The sequence below is a fragment of the Phyllobates terribilis genome, unplaced genomic scaffold, assembly GCF_046119375.1.
Source record: "Phyllobates terribilis strain yellow unplaced genomic scaffold, ASM4611937v1 Scaffold_2__4_contigs__length_985480577, whole genome shotgun sequence".
Lineage (NCBI taxonomy): Eukaryota > Metazoa > Chordata > Amphibia > Anura > Dendrobatidae > Phyllobates > Phyllobates terribilis.
Window position 1 is genome coordinate 824,636,598 of NW_027362762.1, and position 17,068 is coordinate 824,653,665.

A 17,068-nucleotide genomic window follows, 5' to 3' on the forward strand; every position below is an offset into this window, starting at 1 on the left:
TCAGTATTTTCCATCAGTATTTGTAAGCCAAAACCAGGAGTGGGTGATAAATACAGAAGTGGTGATTTGTTTCTATTATACTTTTCCTCTGATTGTTCCACTCCTGGTTTTGGCTTACAAATACTGATGTAAAATACTCACCAAATACTGGACGTGTGAACATGGCCTTACTGTGTGACTGCTTCCCTATAAAACCCTTCTCTGTGATCGTAATACTAAGCAGCCACCGCACTGATAAATAATAGATATAGGCAGCTATTCATCAGTACTTTGCACCTGTTTGATCTCCCTCACAGGCAAAGTTTACACGAGCACATTTAAATTTTTTTTAAAAAAAAATTGCCCGAAAAAAAAAAACCCAGACGGTCTGCATCTCAATTGTCATTCGTATGACATCTGTTTTTATCAGCAGTTATTAAACTACAAGACAAAAGTACAGTTTCCTATGGTAAGGAACTGCAACATGTCCATAAAAATTGAATGGTATGGGGTCAGATTCTTTTTCTGTGTGCACCCGTACACGATATGTGGAAGAGACTAGTGCATGCTGCGATTTCATGTATAGATTCGGTTCGTGTGAAATTTAAAAAAACACGGTCATCTGAGTGGCCCTATTGCATAACATTAGTCTGAGTGATGTCAGTTTTTTTCAAGGACAGCACTCAGACCGAAAATACGTTTGTGTGAACTGAGCCCTACAGCGTTGAGGATTTTTTTTTTTTTTTTGCCTCTTGCTAGGAATATTTTTTTTTTTTAACCTGCACTTATATTAGTAACTCTGGCTGTTTTCATGATTTTAATCAAATCTGATCCCACTTTCTGACCGAGAAAAGTTAAAAAATAAAGTTTAGAATCAAGTTTTAAAATAGTGAAAATGAAATCTGTGTTCATAGCAGTTTCCTAGAAGACAATTCTCTTCTCTGAATCACTCAGTGAAGCGCCAGGAGTGAACAGCGCATCCCCTACAGCCCAGGTGCTCGGCAGGTTGTTAGGAAATACCGACCAGGTTCAGCTTGGTAAAGAGAAAGTCTGAGAATATTTGGGGAATAGATGAGGAAGGTGACTGAATAGCAATGTAGCCACAAAGAAGGTGCATAGAGTAAATACAGCAATTACAGCCTTACCTGTGTGTCCCGATGATGGATACTACCTTGCTACAAGGCGGAGCACTGAGAGGGCGTCCTCACACAGGTAACACAATACACCGGCAGGAAGCCTGCTCTTACATGGGGACGTTACGCACTCTCCAGCTGACACAATAGGTGCACCAGTCCCTGGCTGTCACTGGAGACCTGAGCCTCCTGTTCTGGAAGAACCTGCCCCTGACACAAAGCTGGTGTGCACATTCACCATGAGCAGGCTGCCAGCCAGTGGCCAATCACCATCCTGCACAGTGTCGTTACCTGGCAACCACCCCTCCCAGGCAGCGACAGAGGAGGCTGGGGAGCAGTAAGTAGTAATATACAACCAGGGCCGGCCTTTGGGGCGTGCCAGCTGTGCAACTGCACAGGGCGCCTCAAACTTGAGAGTGAAGGGGGGCGCTGCGCTGGCTCCCTCCCCGTCGGTATTTTTCTTATGGAAGAGCAGAGAGGGAGCGCCCAGCGTTTCTTCTGTGCTCAGGCGCCGGCGCCCCCTCTCTGCTCTGAAATGTCCGGCCGGGACCCGGGCGCGCTGCACTCTCTCCTCCTCACACACAGGGGCGGAACTACCGCCCGTGCAGCCGGTTCATTGAACGGGGGCCCCGAGGGAGAGGGGGCCCCTTCAGCCTCCAGCAGGGCCGCCATCAGGGCATGACTGCCCTGACTCCAGTATGGGGCCCGGCCGGTAGGGGCCCCCTTGGGGGCCCCCCTCTTGTGTGTCTCTCTCCTCATGGGGCCCCCGGCCCCATGCTAAGCGCCGGGGCCGGAACATCTCTGTCATGATTTCTCTGACTTCCGGTCATGTGACGGCACCGTCACATGACCGGAAGTCAGGAGAACCTGGTGTCATCGATTTGGACGAGGATTCTGCAGGGATCGCATGGGGGTAAGTATAACAAGTTTTTTTTTTTTTTTAAATACAATTTACTAGGAGTGGGGGGAATGGGAGGTGCACATGTGGGGGAGGGGAATGAGAGAGGTGCACATGTGGGGGAGGGGGATGAGAGAGGTGCACATGTGGGGGAGGGGGATGAGAGGTGTGCACATGTGGGGGAGGGGGATGAGAGAGGTGCACATGTGGGGGAGGGGGATGAGAGAGGTGCACATGTGGGGGAGGGGGATGAGAGATGTGCACATGGGGGGGATGAGAGAGGTGCACATGTGGGGGAGGGGGATGAGAGAGGTGCACATGTGGGGGAGGGGGATGAGAGAGGTGCACATGTGGGGGAGTGGGATGAGAGAGGTGCACATGTGGGGGAGGGGGATGAGAGAGGTGCACATGTGGGGGAGGGGGATGAGAGAGGTGCACATGTGGGGGAGGGGGATGAGAGAGGTGCACATGTGGGGGAGGGGGATGAGAGAGGGGCACATGTGGGGGAGGGGGATGAGAGATGTGCACATGGGGGGGTGAGAGCTGCACATGGGGGAATTGGGAGAAAATGAGCTGCACATGGGGGAATTGGGAGTAGGGGGATAATGAGCTGCACATAATGAATGTGGGGTGGGGGACAGTAAATGATGATGGGGTGGGGAGAGCAGGACATGATATAATGAATTGGGGCAGGGGGTGCATGTAAATAATGAATGCGGGGAGCAGGAAGTATAGAGTAGGGGGCGTTGCGGATGCAGGAGTGTAACTGGTAACAAATTGGCGGAAAGAGTAGAGGTTCTAATTAAATTATATATTAAGTGCCTATTTACAGTTAATGGGGGCACCGTGGTGGATTACAATTTATATTTGGAATGGTAGGTTGTATAATAACTAACCATATATTGATGGTGGATACACGTCTGTATTCAGCTGCGTAATGTAGAAGTTGGGGAATGTGCTCTAGATAACTGTGTTATTTTATGCAGAGACGAGTCCTGGCTGGAAGACGTAATGGCGGTCTGTGCTGGATGAAGGAGAAAAGCGTAGCTGAAGGACTTCACCTAGAGACGTCACCAGTGAGTCAGTGTATTACATGTACACTTACACTATATACTATGTACCGGGCTCCTGTGTATAATGTCACTGGTGATCACTGTATTACCTGTACACTGACACTATATACAGAGCTCCTGTGTATAATGTCACTGATGATCACTGTATTACCTGTACACTGACACTATATACAGAGCTCCTGTGTATAATGTCACTGGTGATCACTAGATTACCTGGACACTTACATTATACATACCATGTATAGAGCTCCCGTGCATAATGACACTTATGGTAATATTAGTAATGTGGTGGTAATATTAGTAATGTGGTGGTAATATGTGGTCTGGTCATGGTGTGGCAGTTTTTCCCCCTTCTGTGTGGTATTATTCGGTCACTATGTTGTGGTAATATGTGGTCTGGTCATGGTGTGGCAGTATTCCCTGTATGTGGTATTATTGGTCATTTTTAAAAAAAAATGTATATGACACATTCCCTTAAAGAAAACTAAATAAAAATATATCTAAAAAGAGTATTGGATATTTTAAGAAAATTTTAATAGGTTAGAGTAGGGCCCTGCCAGAAGAGTCTACCTTATCGTGGTGGCGGCTTTAAAACTTTTCAACTTTTGTTGCTTGTTATTACTTGATCATTTGATTAATAAAAAATGCACTTGTTGTTTTCACCTACATGAGTTTAATTTTTTTTCTTTGGGGGGGGGCGCCAAGAGGGATTTCGCACAGGGCGCCATATACCCTAAGGCCGGCCCTGTATACAACCCAGCACAGACTACATATTGTGGTAGTGATAGGTTACAGAGAGGGCGCACGTCTAGAAAATCTGCTTCTCCTGAGCTGGGTGAATCTCTAGCACACACCATTGATGCTGGTTACTCATAGCTGCCAACATTTGTAAACTTTTTCTAGAGACGTCTCCTAGTGACGGGTCTTTCGTGACCGATCCGGCACAAAGAGTCGGCTCCCTTCTTTGAACAATACGTGCTGGCACCCCTACGGGGGGTAAAATAATGGTGTTTGCCTGCCGATGCAACTGTAAGCCCACCCACCTTGAAAATGCTCTGTTATTGGCTGGCAGCAGGAGGGCGAGGTTTTGACCTGCAGGTCATTACATATTTATCAGGAATCCATTTGGGATCCAAAGGTGCCAACTCTTATTAATTAGCATCACCAAATGATCCAGACCACCAAGAAGAGCTGGACTGCCCATCACTGACGCTTCGGCTTTGATAAAGCATGGTGTATGTGGATGTGACCTGATGGGTGGGGTTTGTTGGTGAAATGCTTGATATTGAGTGGGGTTTGTCAGAATAAACATGTTTTTCTCTGAACATTGTCCTCACTAGGACCTTACAGTGCCAACAAAATAGAAGCTGGGTATCTTCCCTCGCTTGTCTGGTTAGTGTATTTCTCTACACTTCTGCTTGCCACATCCGTGGGTGGGGGAGGCGACATATAAGGGTTAATATAGGAGTATAGCAAGGCACAAGAACCTGGCGTCTCCACCTTCAGGAGTAATCCGGGGAACAGGGATAGACTAGGGCGCCCCTAGTTCTAGTGACCTGGTTAGCGCCCATAGTTCTAAAGCACTGCGTGACAAAAGCATCACTAGTACTGCCTTAAACTTTCTATTAAAACAGACAACCCCTTTAAAAATCCGCTTGAATAAAATTTTAAAAGGGTACAGTAAAGCCTGGATAACCCCCCTTCCAAGAGGTTTTCAACTTTAAAGGGGTTGTCCAGTACTTTATATTACCCCCCCAATGTATCCCACCGGGCCCCTAAGGATTTTTGTAACTACCTTACGTTAAAGATAATGCCTGTGAGCGGCGCATCATGTGACCCCCGGCTGCAGCCGGCATTGACATCCGCTGATGTCACGACAAGTGCTGGCAGCAGACAGGGGTCTTTGTCTTCCGGGTTCCAGGTGGATGCCAGGCTGTGGGCAGGGTTACCCCCCCCGCATCACACACGGCATCCACCGCGAACTCTGCCTCTCCCCATTCATTGGGAAAGCGCGCGGTGGATGCCGGTGTGAAGCGTGGGGTAACCCCGCCCACAACCCAGCAGCCACGGCGGGGACCCCAGTGCTGAGTCACGCCTCACTTGTTGTGACGTCAGCGCGGGTCACGTGATGCCTGTGAGTGGCCACCGATAGCGCCGCTCATAGGCATTATAAGCAACGTAAGGCAATTACAAAAAGTCTTAGAGGCCCCGGGGGGATACATTGGGGGGGGGTGGGGGTAACCTAAAGTAGTGCACAACTTCTTTAAGAAGTTGACTCCAATAAGTTTTATATATTTAACATAACAATTAGAGCAGGTCCAGTGCCAGCTTTCCTTTACTTCTCAGGTCTCAGCATTTTGGCTGCAGTGGTGACGTCACATCAACAGCTGACATCACTGGGCAGCCCATCCCAGAGTTCAGCAGCTGGTGCGGACTAAATCAGCTGAGCCACGGAGCTCATTGATTGCTATAGCAGTGATGTCAGCTGTCCAAGGGCAGAGAAAAGTGATCAGTCAGCATTGGATCGTCAGGGGGTTCAACAGTGGAGTAATTTTGTTTTAATTCATTACCAGTGCTGGCTCCTGCTTTTTATTAAAACGAACAACCCTTTTAAAGCTATCTTTTTATAAAAGTTTTAAAAAGGCAAAATAAAGCGTGGATAACCCCTTAAATTGTGTTGTAGGTGGACGGCCCCACTATCACTATCACTATGTGGTCAGTACTTTTTCTCAGGAGTGGGAGCCAAAACCAGGTGAGGAACAATCAGAGAAAAGGTATAAGGCTATGTTCACACATCATGTTTTTTTCAGCATTTTTTTATGCTTTTTTATGTTAATTTTCTGCTGCCTTTTGCAGTACCAGCAAAGTCTATGAGATTCCAGAATTCTTAGTTCACACATCATGTTTTTTTTTGTCACTTCTTTCAGTGTTTTTTCAGCTTTTTTTTCACCCATAGGAAGTAATGGTGAAAAAAATGCTGAAAAACGCATCAAAATTTGTTTCAGCATTTTTGATGCCAAAATAGAATGGGGTTATTTTTTCACAGAACTTTATGTACATGCATAAAAAGAGACAGAAGGACAGTGAAAAAACGCTGAAAAAAACGCATCAAAAAAGCACCAAAACTGCAAGAAAAATCAGCAGCAAACCTCCCTTGAGATATCAGGTTTTGCTGCAGATTTGGGACGCAAAAAAAAAACATGATGTGTGACCATAGCCTAAGGTTGTGTGCCCACGATGCGGATTTAATGCGTTTCCGCGGGGGCATTTCCGCCGCAAAAACGCATTAAAAACGCTTGTTAAGTTGTCTGCCATGTTTCCCAATGATAATCCGCATGTGCTGTGCACATGCTGCGGAAATTTCCGCTGCGGATTATCATTGCGGAAAAATCCGCAGCACAACCATTTATTGTGTGTAATCGCGGCAAAATCGGCACCATTGACTTGCAATGAACCGCATAACATCCGCATGTATACATGTATGCATGCGGATGTTATGCGGTTCAATGAGCGGATGGTACCCGGGTCTGGAGAAGAGGAGACTCACATCCGACCCGGGTACCATTAGTAAAAAAGAATTAAAATGTAAAAAATAAAAAAACACATTATATTTACCTCTCCGGAGGTGCCCGGTCTCCTCTCCGGTGGTGTCCTCTGTCCTCGGCCTCCCGCGGTGTTCTGAAAAGGACCTGCAGTGACGTAATTTAGTCATGTGATGGTCACGCGACCGCTGACGTCAGCCTGTCGCGTGACCCGTCAGTTGACTAAATGACGTCACCGCAAGTCCTTTCAGAACACCGCGGGACGCCGAGGACAGAGGATGCCACAGGAGAGGTAAGTATAATGTTTTATTTTTTACGTTTTAATTCTTTTTTGCACTTTCGTGCACATTTCCTCCCTGTCTCCTTTCTTCTGACCCTGCTCGCTGCACTAATACACACGCAGGGGTGGATTAAGAGTAGCAAGGGCCCCGGGCAGTTTAGAAGGCGCGCCCCCCCCCCCCCCCCCCCCACACACACACACACACACACACACACACACACACACACACACACACACACACACACACACACACACACACACCTGATGTATCACATGTCACATGATCCCCTGTGATAGATTATGTGATAGTTCACGTGAAATTAACTTGGCACAATATTAATATATTATAATAATAATAAGTACCTGTAAAAAAAAGAATAAAATAAAAAATAAATATTATACTTACCTTCTGATGGCCCCCGGTGTCTTTATCCGATGTGTCCTGGCTTGCCAGCAGCTCGCGGTAGACTAAAGGACCTGTGGTGACGTCATTTAGTCATGTGACGGGTCACGCGACCGCTGACGTCGGCAGGCCATCAGAAGGTAAGTACCGTATTTTTTGGACTATAAGACGCACCGGACCATAAGACGCACCTAGGTTTTAGAGGAGGAAAATAAAAAGAAAAAAATGTAAGCAAAAAATGTGGTCATGATGCACTTTTAAGGGGGAGGGGGTCTTCTGCTGACACTGGTATAGGGGTAATGTCTCCCAATTCTGACAATATCCCCCATCCTGGTATATATGCCCCCCCCCTTCCTTTTATACGTGGTCACCATCCCTCCATCCTGGTATGCCTGGCATCCCTCCATCCTGGTATGCATGGAACCCCTCCATCCTGGTATGCATGGCACCCCTCATCCTTATCCTGGTATGCATGGCACCCCTCTTCCCTATCCTGGTATGCATGGCACCCCTAATCCCTAGCCTGGTATGCATGGCACAGCAATCCCCATCCTGATATGCATGGCACAGCAATCCCCATCCTGGTATGCATGGCACCCCTCATCCCTATCCTGGTATGCATGGCACCACTCATCCCTGTCCTGGTATGCATGGCACCACTAATCCCTGTCCTGGTATGCATGGCACCCCTAATCCCTATCCTGGTATGCATGGTCCCCCTAATCCCTATCCTGGTATGCATGGTCCCCCTAACCCCCATCATGCTGCACAATACTCTTACTCACCTTTCTCTCCTCCAGCTTTGCGTCCTGTCTGCCCACACTGATCTCTCCATGTGAGCCGCGCATGACGTCACTACCATGCACGGCTCACATGGAACGATCAGCTGCCGTAAGTCACTACTCCCCACGCCGGGTCTGTGTGCGCGAGGAGCAGTGACTTCACTCTCCTTCATAGCCGGCACACAGTGTAGCCGCGCTGCGGCTGCTACTGGCTATCTCGTGTGCCCGCTTATTAAAGGGCATGAATATTCACCCCCTGCCCACACCCATGGGCATGGAGAGAGGTTGAATATTCATGCCCTTTAACAGCGGGCACAGGCGATTCCGGCAGCAGCAGGAGCCGCGCTGCGCTCCGCTGTGTGCGGCTATTAAGGAACATGAATATTCAGTGCTCCCCACGCCCCATGGGGAGCACTGAATATTCATTTTCTTTAGCAGCGGGGACAGTGTAGGCTGCAGCGGGCGGCTGCTGCCTCCTGTGCCCCGCTCCTCCACCGCTCCTCCACCGCTCCTCCATCGCGTCTTATAGTCCGAAAAATACGGTATATATTTTTCATTTTTTACCATTCTTTTACGGTCACACTATATAAATCCATGCCGGTTGCATGGATTTATATAGTGTGACTGTAGCGTCGGCGTCCCTGCCTCCTGCTAGCTTCCCGGCCACTGTGCTTAGGGCGCGCGTGCTCCCCCTCTCTTAAAGGGGCCGCGCTCGCCGTCCTAAGGAGTCCCCGGCCAATGGCCGGAGGATCTCATCATATATAAGGCACCTCCTCCAAAATGGAGGTGCCCGAGTAATGTTGTTGCCAAGCCTGTCAACTCTGCCTCAGCCCTCAGGTCCCGTTGCCAGATTCCTGTCAGTTTCCTGCTTGTTACCTGCCTGATTCCTGTCTATCTGCTAGCATTCCTGTGGTCCGACAGTCTGCCTACCAGCACCTGCCAGTCTGTCTATGGATCAGTCTGCCCGCTCACCTGCTACCTGCCTGCTAGCCTACCTGGAGGCTCTGCCGTCACTCGCCGTGACCCCCTGCCTGTCCAGAGACTCTTGCCCGCTCACCTGGGAGCGCTCACCTGCTACCTGCCTGCTAGCCTACCTGGAGGCTCTGCCGTCACTTGCCGTGACCACCTGCCTGTCCAGAGACTCTTGCCCGCTCACCTGGGAGCGCTCGCCTGCTACCTGCCTGTTAGCCTACCTGGAGGCTCTGCCGTCACTTGCCGTGACCACCTGCCTGTCCAGAGACTCTTGCCCGCTCACCTGGGAGCGCTCACCTGCTACCTGCCTGCTAGCCTACCTGGAGGCTCTGCCGTCACTTGCCGTGACCACCTACCTTGCTCAGAGGTTCCACCTCCCAGACCCGTTACAGTTTGCTCGGGCCATGGAACCCGGTGGCACCCAAGCTCCCTCGCTCTCGGACCTATGTCATGAACTTGCCGGTCAGAGGTCCCAACAGGAGTCCATCCTGAGTCACCTGCGTAGTGTTAACTCCCGCCTGGACACATTTACTGCCTCATCGGGAGCTGCCTCAACTCGCACACTTACTGCCCCGGCACCGCCGCTGCCCATCAATACGATGGCATCTCTTCCCGGTCCCCGCCTCGCCTCGTTTTGGCGGAGATCCCGTCCAGGCTCGGGGCTTCATTAATCAGTGCACTCTGCATTTCGAACTGTTGGCACACCAGTTTTCCACCGACCGAGCCAAAGTAGCCTTCATCATGTCCCATCTCACGGGAGAGGCGCTGGCTTGGCTAAATCCTCTATGGGAGAGAGGAGACCAACCTGCCAGCCTTTCTCACGGCTTTCTGGAAAGTCTTCGACGAACCAGGACGGAAGACTTCATCCGCCTCATCTCTGCTACGCCTCCGTCAAGGGGGTCTCACCGTGGGTCAATATGCCATACGGTTGAGTACCCTTGCTTCAGAGCTTGCCTGGGATAAAGACGCCCTGGTGTCCGTCTTCTGGGAGGGTCTGTCCGGCCGTATTAAAGATGAACTCGCCGGTCGGGACATTCCTACCACTCTCGACGACTTAATAACGCTTGCCACCCGGATTGACATCCGGTTCCAGGAGCGCACCAAAGAGGTCACCCGTGAGAGGAGGTTTCCACGCCTTGCCCCTACCTTCCAGAGACCCGTCACTTCCTCTGTTACTCCCCAGGCGCACTCACCCGAGCCTATGCAGGTCGACCAGACCAAGATGGTCAAAACCCGTCAGGAATTACGCCGTGCCGAGGGGAGCTGCTTCTACTGTGGCAGTAAGGAGCACCGGATCCGTTCCTGCCCAGAGAGGTCGGGGAACGCCTGTGTCTAGGATCGCTCAGAGAGGTCGCCCTAGACAAAAGTAAACCCTCTCCATCTCTGATGCTGTCGGTCTCTATCATCTGCGGAGAGAACCGTTATTTTTAACTAGCTCAACTTGACTCTGGAGCTGCTGGAAATCTCATTTCACAGTCCCTGGTAGAAAAATACCGCATTCCCACCAAACCTCTGGCTGTACACTTATCTGTCGCCGCCGTGGATGGGGGTCTCTTACCACATCCCATCCAACTCATCACCGAATCCATAACTCTGCAGGTGGGAATGCTGCACTCTGAGAGCATCTTCTTCCATGTTCTGCCTGGACTCTCTCACGCCCTCTTGCTAGGCCTACCTTGGCTTCAGAAACATGTTTAGTTCCCGTTCATCCTGCCCGTCCTTCTCCTACCCCAGCCAATCTACCCGGCCTACCGGTTCCCTATTGGTCTTATGAGGACGTCTTTAATATGACTGCCCAATCGACCTGATACCCGGCGCTACTCCTCCCCGTGGGCGTATCTACCCTTTGTCCGCTGCTGAGACCCGGTCCATGTCTGAATATATTGAGGAGAATCTGGCCCAGGGATTTATCCGGAAATCTACCTCCCCGGCGGGAGCAGGCTTCTTCTTCGTCAAAAAGAAGGACGGCTCACTCCGTCCCTGTATAGACTATAGAGGCCTTAACCAGATCACAGTGAAAAATAAATACCCCCTTCCGCTCATTCCTGAATTATTTGACCGTCTGAGGGGGGCTAGAATCTTCACCAAGCTGGACCTCCGTGGGGCGTATAACCTGGTTCGTATCCGTCAGGGGGATGAGTGGAAGACGGCATTCAACACCCGGGACGGCCACTATGAATACCTTGTAATGCCCTTCGGTCTCTGTAACGCTCCCGCCGTCTTTCAAGAGTTGGTCAATGACATCTTCCGTGACCTTCTCTACTCCTGCGTGGTGGTGTACCTGGACGACATCTTGGTCTTCTCTCCGGATCTTCCCACTCACTGGTGGGACGTTCGTCAGGTCCTGCTCAGGCTCAGGCAGAAAAACCTCTACGCTAAATATGAGAAGTGCCTCTTTGAGCACTCACCTGCTACCTGCCTGCTAGCCTACCTGGAGACTCTGCCGTCACTTGCCGTGACCACCAGTCTGTCTAGAGACTCTTATCCTGCTGTCACTTGCTGTGACCACCAGTCTGTCTAGAGACTCTTATGCTGCTGTCACTTGCCGTGACCACCTGCCTGTCTAAAGACTCTTACCCTGCTGTCACTTGCCGTGACCACCTGCTTGTCTAGAGACTCTTACCCTGCTGTTACTTGCCGTGACCATCCGCCTGTCAAGAGACTGTCCCCGTCACTTGCCGTGACCTCCTGCCCTTCTACCCAGAGACTGTCCCTGTCACTTGCCGTGACTACCTGCCCGCCTTCCCTGGGAGCCACCCGCTTCCTTACAAGGACTGCCCCTTTGTATAGTTGCTTAGAGTTTCCACCTCCCAGACCCGTTACAGTGATCAAGTTGTCAAGTACTTTTCCAAGTGATGCTAAAATCGCTTGGAAAGCACTTGACAACCCGCATGCGGAAATGCATGTGAAGAACGCTTCACATCCGCTTGTCCCTGGCAGGAAAAACGCATGTACAATCCGTATGTACAATCCGCATGCGTTTTTTTCTGCCAGGGAGATGCACAAACGCTCAAAAGAAATCCGGAGCATTTCTGCATCGTGGGCACATAGCCTTACATTAATTGTATGACTTAATATTGAGCACACGTAGCCATCTATTCACAGCAGGAGGCCGCACGTAGCCATCTATACACAACAGGAGGCTGCACATAGCCATCTATACACAGCCGGAGGCCGCACGTAGCCATCTATACACAGCCGGAGGCCGCACGTAGCCATCTATACACAGCGGGAGGCCGCACGTAGCCATCTATACACAGCGGGAGGCCGCACGTAGCCATCTATACACAGCAGGAGGCCGCACGTAGCCATCTATACACAGCAGGAGGCCGCACGTAGCCATCTACACACAGCAGGAGGCCGCACAAAGCAATCTATACATAGCAGGAGGCCGCACGGTGCCATCTATACACAGCAGGAGGCCGCACATAGCCATCGATACACAGCAGGAGGCCGCACGGTGCCATCTATACACAGCAGGAGGCCGCACATAGCCATCTATACACAGCAGGAGGCCGCACGGCGCCATCTTTACACAGCAGGAAGCCACACGGCACCATCTATACACAGTGGGAGGCCGCACGCAGTCACACACAAACATATACAGACATATACATACACACAAACACATTTGAAACACAAAAATACATATAAACAGACATCACACAATGATATCTGCCTGCACACACACTCACACACCATCCCCGACTCGGCTCCAGTCCTCCAGCTCCTCTCCGGTGCAGCAGTGCAGCGCACTGCTGACATCACACTAGCTGACACGGCCGCGCACAGGGCCGTGTCTCCTAGCTGTGACGCAGCCGGGCCAGCACAGGGGAGTTAATAGGTACAGTGCTGGCCCGGCCGAAGAAGTAGCAGCCGTGCGCCGCTGCTGGGGGAGAGGTCCGGGGTCCCTGCCGCCTCTGACTGCCGGTATGTGCCACACATATTATAATGAGGGCAATCTGGCCATGGAGCCCCGGGCGTAGCCCAGATTGCCCTCATTATAATCCGCCTATGTACACACGGGTAGTGTAGCGAGCTTCATAAGAAGAAAGAATATGGGAAAAATAGGCATGGCCACTGCACGTTGACACACTGTCAATCAGAAGCTGAGGAAGCTCCCAATATGGAAATGAGGAGGCATAAAGGTGCACCATACTCTTGGCCACACCAAAGGTGTACCGAAGCCTCCTTATGTGCATGTGAATTAAAAGTTATTTTCTCAGGCACTGTACTAGTACTAGGTAATAGATCTGTTATAGGGGCTAGGTCCCCTACAACACTCTATAGCCCATTTAAAATGTATTTTGAAGGTGATGTACTCCCTTTAACTCCTTGAGGACCCAGATATTTTTAGGCTTCAGCACCACAAAAAGGTTTTCATTTTTCCCCACTACTGTGATCTCGACCAAAAATGACGTTACCAATTACACCCAACCATTTCCCTGCACAGTGACCTCCACATAAGTCAGAAAGCATCCACTTATATATAATAAATCACTATTCACACACACATACAGTACAGACCAAAAGTTTGGACACACCTTCTCATTTAAACATTTTTCTGTATTTTCATGACTATGAAAATTGTACATTCACACTGAAGGCATCAAAACTATGAATTAACACATGTGGAATTATATCCTTAACAAAAAAGTGTGAAACAACTGAAAATATGTCTTATATTCTAGGTTCTTCAAAGTAGCCACCTTTTGCTTTGATGACTGCTTTGCACACTCTTGGCATTCTCTTGATGAGCTTCAAGAGGTAGTCACCGGAAATGGTCTTCCAACAATCTTGAAGGAGTTCCCAGAGATCCTAGCACTTGTTGGCCCTTTTGCCTTCACTCTGCGGTCCAGCTCACCCCAAACCATCTCGATTGGGTTCAGGTCTGGTGACTGTGAAGGCCAGGTCATCTGGCGTAGCACTCCATCACTCTCCTTCTTGGTCAAATAGCCCTTACACAGCCTGGAGGTGTGTATGGGGTCATTGTCCTGTTGAAAAATAAATGATGGTCCAACTAAACGCAAACCGGATAAAATAGCATGCCGCTGCAAGATGCTGTGGTAGCCATGCTGGTTTAGTATGCCTTCAATTTTGAATAAATCCCCAACAGTGTCACCAGCAAAGCACCCCCACACCATCACACCTCCTCCTCCATGCTTCACGGTGGGAACCAGGCATGTAGAGTCCATCCGTTCACCTTTTCTGCGTCGCACAAAGACACGGTGGTTGGAACCAAAGATCTCAAATTTGGACTCATCAGACCAAAGCACAGATTTCCACTGGTCTAATGTCCATTCCTTGTGTTATTTAGCCCAAACAAGTCTCTTCTGCTTGTTGCCTGTCCTTAGCAGTGGTTTCCTAGCAGCTATTTTACCATGAAGGCCTGCTGCACAAAGTCTCCTCTTAACAGTTGTTGAAGAGATGTGTCTACTGCTATAACTCTGTGTGGCATTGACCTGGTCTCTAATCTGAGCTGCTGTTAACCTGCGATTTCTGAGGCTGGTGACTCGGATAAACTTATCCTCAGAAGCAGAGGTGACTCTTGGTCTTCCTTTCCTGGGGCGGTCCTCATGTGAGCCAGTTTCTTTGTAGCGCTTGATGGTTTTTGCAACTGCACTTGGGGACACTTTCAAAGTTTGCCCAATTTTTCGGACTGACTGACCTTCATTTCTTAAAGTAATGATGGCCACTCGTTTTTCTTCACTTAGCTGCTTTTTTCTTGCCATAATACAAATTCTAACAGTCTATTCAGTAGGACTATCAGCTGTGTATCCACCAGACTTCTGCACAACACAAATGATGGTCCCAACCCTATTTATGAGGCAAGAAATTCCACTTATTAAACCTGACAGGGCACACCTGTGAAGTGAAGACCATTTCCGGTGACTACCTCTTGATCTTGAAGCTCGCCAAGAGTGTGCAAAGCAGTCATAAAAGCAAAAGGTGGCTACTTTCAAGAACCTAGAATATAAGACATATTTTCAGTTGTTTCACACTTTTTTGTTAAGTATATAATTCCACATGTGTTAATTCATAGTTTTGATGCCTTCAGTGTGAATGTACAATTTCCATAGTCAAGAAAAATCTTTAAATGAGAAGGTGTGTCCAAACTTTTGGTCTGTATATATTTCCATCAACTCAATCCAAGAGCTCACAAGACTGAAACTGACCTATTTTGGACATGTGATGAGGACTAATTCACTAGAAAGGGAGGTGCTTCCCCCAAAATAGTCAGTGGTAAAAGAAAACGGGCCTATTGGCTGGATACCATCAAGAATGACACAGGAACATCAAGCAACTGAAAGAAGCCATGGAAAACAGAGAAGCTTGGCGAGGACCGGCCTACAGAGTATCCAAGGGACGGACACGACTGAATGGATAGAATCGGGATCAACCCAAGAGCTATAACTTTTTTATTTTTCTGTCAACAATTTAGCTGTGATTATAATGGCTTTTTTATGTCAAGCTGTACTTTTTCTAGGCACAATGGTGAGGTACATATAATCTAACGAATAGCTTTTATAATTGTACATTTTTGGGGGGGGGCTGGATGAAGGGAAAAAAAAAGCAACGGTCATTTTTTTTTCTTTTTCTTCATTGTTTATGCTAAGGACTGTATGGTTTAAATAACAAGGTAATTTCATTCTACGAGTCGGGAAAGTTACAGAAATGTATGTACTGCTTATGTTTTAGTACTTTTTGAGAATTAAATGGTATTTTTGAGAAAAAAATTAAAGGTGCCACTTTCTGAGATTTGTAACTTCTTTATTTTTCTGTTAATATCATTGTAAGAGAATATGGAAAAATGGCAATTCCAGCATTTTTTTTTTGTTTTATTCACACCTTGAGCGATTATGAAGTAGCATGCTTTATTGTCCCACTAGGGAACTACAGACTGCCATACATTAATTGCTTAAGTAATACTGGACTACATGGTATCATAAAACATTATTGCACATCAGTATTAGGACTCGTGCACATGACAGTATCTTCGGTCCAAGTGCGATCTGACAAAACATCAGATCGTACTTGTACCAATGCTATTCTACGGGGCTGTGCACATGTCCGATACTTTCCTTGGATTGAGCTGGTTGGATCCGATATTCAGACCGCACGCGACCATGCAAGTCAATGAGTATGTGGAAAACATTGTACTGCACTCTGATGACATCTGAATGCAGTCCGATTTTCACGGCATTGGCCACCACAGTCAAATCACAGGGGTAGATGGGGCGATAACCAGACAGAGGGAGCCCTCAGTCAAACTCCGTACATCCCATGGTATTTCCGATTGCATCTAAGTTAACCAAGCCAGTTAAGACCATCCACACTCAGTGAGCAGGGCGAGAGCTGGGGAGCCCAACATCATGATCCACGATCCTGTAGGGAAGCTGCAGACAACTTTTCATCACCTAGAGCAGATCATTCCATTAGGATGTGAAAAGGCATTAAAGTGACATTAAATATGATGTATATGGGACAACGACTTTAGGAAGGAATGAAGTCCATGGGTAAATGTCAAACCCTGTGCCACCTTTCCGTCAATTTGCGCCCTTTTTGAAAGATTGTAACCACCTTCTTGAGTTGCCTCAAACTGACGAAAACCTGTTCAAGTTATTACCAGCCGTTTTCCCACAAAGTACATCTTAATCAATAGATCTTGGAATAAAAATAAATTCCACAATGCACTGAGCTGCTCAAACGAAGCATCATCAAAGAGGATGTAGTAAAAAAAATAAAGCAGTTAGATAGTGTAGTGAGGGAAGCCTCGGGAATTTTTTAATTTAACTGAATTAGAAAAAAAAAAAAGATTAGGTTATGACATCAAATAGACATTTAGGATAAAAATTAATTTTTATTTCAAGATCTATTGATTAAAATCTACTTTGAATGTGAGACAACCCCTCTAGGGCTTCCGCTTTGGTGCTGGAACATATTTATTGCCAATTCAGCTCTTCTGTTGCTTCAAATAAGTTTTGTGATTGTTATGGAGACGTTTC

The 17,068-nt window shown here is 48.3% G+C and overlaps 1 protein-coding gene across 4 annotated transcripts in view; it reads right to left on the reverse strand.

Moving 5' to 3' along the window:
• LOC141231475 (apoptosis-inducing factor 3-like) overlaps window positions 1-17,068 on the reverse strand; it is a 170,681-nt gene that overhangs the window by 98,990 nt on the left and 54,623 nt on the right. For 2 of the 4 annotated variants that reach the window (XR_012297859.1, XR_012297862.1), the window contains exon 1: window positions 1,125-1,578. The exons of 1 other annotated variant lie outside the window; for it this stretch is intronic. The gene's annotated coding sequence lies outside the window, so the exon portion shown is untranslated. Of the gene's footprint in view, window positions 1-1,124; window positions 1,580-17,068 lie in introns of those variants that run through there. One more of the 4 variants, XM_073667699.1, reaches the window with a different exon arrangement.